At 54.6% G+C, this 5,000-nt stretch overlaps 1 non-coding gene across 1 annotated transcript in view; it reads left to right on the top strand.

Moving 5' to 3' along the window:
- The first annotated feature begins 3,307 nt into the window (after nt 1–3,307).
- LOC126197308 (small subunit ribosomal RNA) overlaps nt 3,308–5,000 on the top strand; it is a 1,909-nt gene continuing 216 nt past the window's right edge. Inside the window, exon 1 of the ribosomal RNA XR_007539679.1 lies at nt 3,308–5,000. This exon is cut by the window's right edge and continues 216 nt beyond it. This is a non-coding gene — a ribosomal RNA (small subunit ribosomal RNA).

Below are 5,000 nucleotides of genomic sequence, written 5' to 3'. Positions count from 1 at the left end.
GTCGTAAGTTGCAATCCACCCCTATATCATCCGTTTCATGAAGCGTTTTATCCAAGATGCGAAATTCCCGCTGTCCCTACACATGCTCTAAGTCTGTGCGCGATTGCGTGCTCACAGTACGGATTCCGATGCTGAGCGATCAGCTAGGAAGCGCCCCAACCATGTCGGTCCCCATGGGCGTTGCACTCGCAGTCGCAAAGACTCTGGCAATGGCTAAAAGCGCTCCGCAATATATCACGCAGACGGGTAATGACGGTCCGAGCGCTCAGTGTGAGGAGAGCATTACTGAGCCCTGACCCACAAGCAGGTTGTAGCGTATCCCACCCGCAGACATGTGACGTTGTCACACGACCAGTTGTCACTAATCGACTCATTGCTGATAATCATATGCCATACACCGGGGAAAGCTGCCGCAAGGGGTAGCTACGTAGTGCAGTCGCACCTCTACTACTGTACAGAGATAGAACACCACGAGACTGCAACCAGATTAAACTGATACATGGCGCTGATAACTAATAGATGCAGAGCCATCGGAATATAGATGACATACGACATACAACTGTCCCTATACATGCTGACAGTCTGTGCACACAATGTGAACTACACGTCACCCAGACACCCTATCACACACTACTCTCTGGCTGTAACAGACACAGACACAATATCTAAGCACCACCATGGAACAACATCCAGTGCATCCTCTCCGCCACATTACACCATTCACACTATGATAACAAAACCAGGAGGTCCACCCCAAAAACAGAATATCTCACTCTTCCAACAACCATCATTACGCAGATAAGCCACAAACACCCACACATGTGCTACACAGGGGTGCAGCCAACACCACCACACTGGCGTGTCTCACAGCATATAAGCAATGGCAGGAATGAAAGACACAGGTCTGCCACTCCCTTGCCACACCCACGGAACCGGCGCACCACCTCCCCTGAGCCAAAGGTGCATCCTGACGTGACACATCTCAGGGTGCCTCAGGCGTCCACTTACCATCATCACTATGAACGAACCTCGTCCCCTCCCCCCCTCATACACCATCCCTTAACCTAACCCATGTTGCGCCTTAACCTAACCTATGTTGCGCCTTAACCTAACCTATGTTGCGCCTTAACCTAACCTATGTTGCGCCTTAACCTAACCTACGTTGCGCCTTAACCTAACCTACGTTGCGCCTTAACCTAACCTACGTTGCGCCTTAACCTAACCTACGTTGCGCCTTAACCTAACCTACGTTGCGCCTTAACCTAACCTACGTTGCGCCTTAACCTAACCTACGTTGCGCCTTAACCTAACCTACGTTGCGCCTTAACCTAACCTACGTTGCGCCTTAACCTAACCTACGTTGCGCCTTAACCTAACCTACGTTGCGCCTTAACCTAACCTACGTTGGGCCCTAACCTAACCTACGTTGGGCCCTAACCTAACCTACGTTGGGCCCTAACCTAACCTACGTTGGGCCCTAACCTAACCTACGTTGGGCCCTAACCTAACCTACGTTGGGCCCTAACCTAACCTACGTTGGGCCCTAACCTAACCTACGTTGGGCCCTAACCTAACCTACGTTGGGCCCTAACCTAACCTACGTTGGGCCCTAACCTAACCTACGTTGGGCCCTAACCTAACCTACGTTGGGCCCTAACCTAACCTACGTTGGGCCCTAACCTAACCTACGTTGGGCCCTAACCTAACCTACGTTGGGCCCTAACCTAACCTACGTTGGGCCCTAACCTAACCTACGTTGGGCCCTAACCTAACCTACGTTGGGCCCTAACCTAACCTACGTTGGGCCCTAACCTAACCTACGTTGGGCCCTAACCTAACCTACGTTGGGCCCTAACCTAACCTACGTTGCGCCCTAACCTAACGCACGTTGCGCCCTAACCTAACGCACGTTGCGCCCTAACCTAACCTGTAATTGTTATATGAATTGAAACATTCATGTAGCGTTGCCTAATCGCAACCCTCTCAACATAGGTCAGTGCTCGCACTCTCTGGTGTCCTGCGTATTGATTCATGTTACGGTGCGTACCCTCACAACATCTAGCGAGTGGTGCGTACGTTCCACATGGTCCCGCTATCCACTGTAATGTGTACTGCTGTAAGACTTATATCGCTCCCCTGTCGCCTCTAGTTCGTCAGGCGGGAGTTTGCGTGTTCAATGAGCTTCGCAGCTGTGCAATGGCATTCGCATACGTACGCGGGCCACCTTCCACGTGTTCTCTCGTGCATACGTCGCAGCATGTATGTGGGCTGATGTGGCGTGTCGTGACGCATATCATCCAGGCATGCAAGACCCACTGAATTTGCAAATGTAGATGGACGTCTACGTTTGCTGCCCAAGTTACGCAAATGAACTGGAAATCCGTTGTTGCGCGGTTGTATACGCTGGAGGTGAATCATTGATTGCGACAATCGGTACAGGTATTAACTGGTTGCTTCAGCGACACCCGTCATACCCACGAACGTGAGTGGGCATGTGGGTATGAAGCGATACGCGGCGGTGGCTGGGTGGGACCGTCCCCGGCCGGTGAGGGGGGAGCGCCCGGCGTGCTGGCCGCGCGCTGCGTGGGCGCACGCGCTACAGCCGGCTGGTGGGGGCGCCCAGTGGCAGGCGCGCCGGCCGACGGACGCGGCAGGCGGCGCAGCTGCGCGCCGGCGCACCCAACGCGCGGCGCCGTGCGGCCAAAGTGGGTCCTCGCGGGCCCGGTGCGAAGCGCGGTGGACATCTGCAGTGTGCTGGTCCGATTGAGGACTGTGTGCGTTGAGGATGCGCCGCCGCCCGGCACTGGGCGCCGCGACGCCGTCTGCTGCTCGGTCGCCCCCGCGGTTCTCGCAGGTGGTTTGTATCGCAGCTGTGCGGATGTGTTGGCGCGTGCGCTGTGCTGGGAGAGTTCGCTTTGGCACCCAAGTGGGGCTCTGCCCCTCTGTGGCGCTGGCGTTGGAGCTGCCCGGCCACTTTTTGTGGCCGCGTGTTGTCTCCCGCCGGCAACACCACGACAGCACGCTCCCGGGCCTCTGTCGGCAGCGGCAAGCTCAGTTGGGAGCACGGGTGGTCGCACTGAAAGCGTCTACTCGCCTATCTCCGGGCGATTGCGCCTCTCTCGAACCCGACCAAGTACTTAGGACGGCGCTGCGCGCCGCCGGGACCTGAGAGGGTTTCGAGGTGTATCGTGCAGGGGAGCCCAGCCTCCTCCTGTTTGCGGAATAATTGAGCGGACGCTTGCGTGTTCGCGCGGGCCTCCGGGACACACTCCCGGGCGGCCGGCTGCTCAGCTCTAGTTGACGCAGCTCCCTGGTTGATCCTGCCAGTAGTCATATGCTTGTCTCAAAGATTAAGCCATGCATGTCTCAGTACAAGCCGCATTAAGGTGAAACCGCGAATGGCTCATTAAATCAGTTATGGTTCCTTAGATCGTACCCACGTTACTTGGATAACTGTGGTAATTCTAGAGCTAATACATGCAAACAGAGTCCCGACCAGAGATGGAAGGGACGCTTTTATTAGATCAAAACCAATCGGTCGGCTCGTCCGGTCCGTTTGCCTTGGTGACTCTGAATAACTTTGGGCTGATCGCACGGTCCTCGTACCGGCGACGCATCTTTCAAATGTCTGCCTTATCAACTGTCGATGGTAGGTTCTGCGCCTACCATGGTTGTAACGGGTAACGGGGAATCAGGGTTCGATTCCGGAGAGGGAGCCTGAGAAACGGCTACCACATCCAAGGAAGGCAGCAGGCGCGCAAATTACCCACTCCCGGCACGGGGAGGTAGTGACGAAAAATAACGATACGGGACTCATCCGAGGCCCCGTAATCGGAATGAGTACACTTTAAATCCTTTAACGAGTATCTATTGGAGGGCAAGTCTGGTGCCAGCAGCCGCGGTAATTCCAGCTCCAATAGCGTATATTAAAGTTGTTGCGGTTAAAAAGCTCGTAGTTGGATTTGTGTCCCACGCTGTTGGTTCACCGCCCGTCGGTGTTTAACTGGCATGTATCGTGGGACGTCCTGCCGGTGGGGCGAGCCGAAGGCGTGCGACCGCCTCGTGCGTGCTCGTGCGTCCCGAGGCGGACCCCGTTGAAATCCTACCAGGGTGCTCTTTATTGAGTGTCTCGGTGGGCCGGCACGTTTACTTTGAACAAATTAGAGTGCTTAAAGCAGGCAAGCCCGCCTGAATACTGTGTGCATGGAATAATGGAATAGGACCTCGGTTCTATTTTGTTGGTTTTCGGAACCCGAGGTAATGATTAATAGGGACAGGCGGGGGCATTCGTATTGCGACGTTAGAGGTGAAATTCTTGGATCGTCGCAAGACGAACAGAAGCGAAAGCATTTGCCAAGTATGTTTTCATTAATCAAGGACGAAAGTTAGAGGTTCGAAGGCGATCAGATACCGCCCTAGTTCTAACCATAAACGATGCCAGCCAGCGATCCGCCGCAGTTCCTCCGATGACTCGGCGGGCAGCCTCCGGGAAACCAAAGCTTTTGGGTTCCGGGGGAAGTATGGTTGCAAAGCTGAAACTTAAAGGAATTGACGGAAGGGCACCACCAGGAGTGGAGCCTGCGGCTTAATTTGACTCAACACGGGAAACCTCACCAGGCCCGGACACCGGAAGGATTGACAGATTGATAGCTCTTTCTTGATTCGGTGGGTGGTGGTGCATGGCCGTTCTTAGTTGGTGGAGCGATTTGTCTGGTTAATTCCGATAACGAACGAGACTCTAGCCTGCTAACTAGTCGCGTGACATCCTTCGTGCTGTCAGCGATTACTTTTCTTCTTAGAGGGACAGGCGGCTTCTAGCCGCACGAGATTGAGCAATAACAGGTCTGTGATGCCCTTAGATGTTCTGGGCCGCACGCGCGCTACACTGAAGGAATCAGCGTGTCTTCCTAGGCCGAAAGGTCGGGGTAACCCGCTGAACCTCCTTCGTGCTAGGGATTGGGGCTTGCAATTGTTCCCCATGAACGAGGAATTCCCAGTAA

This window comes from Schistocerca nitens, chromosome 7 (assembly GCF_023898315.1).
Source record: "Schistocerca nitens isolate TAMUIC-IGC-003100 chromosome 7, iqSchNite1.1, whole genome shotgun sequence".
Lineage (NCBI taxonomy): Eukaryota > Metazoa > Arthropoda > Insecta > Orthoptera > Acrididae > Schistocerca > Schistocerca nitens.
Note: the sequence above shows the minus strand (reverse complement) of the source record. Positions and strands in the feature narration are given on the sequence as shown.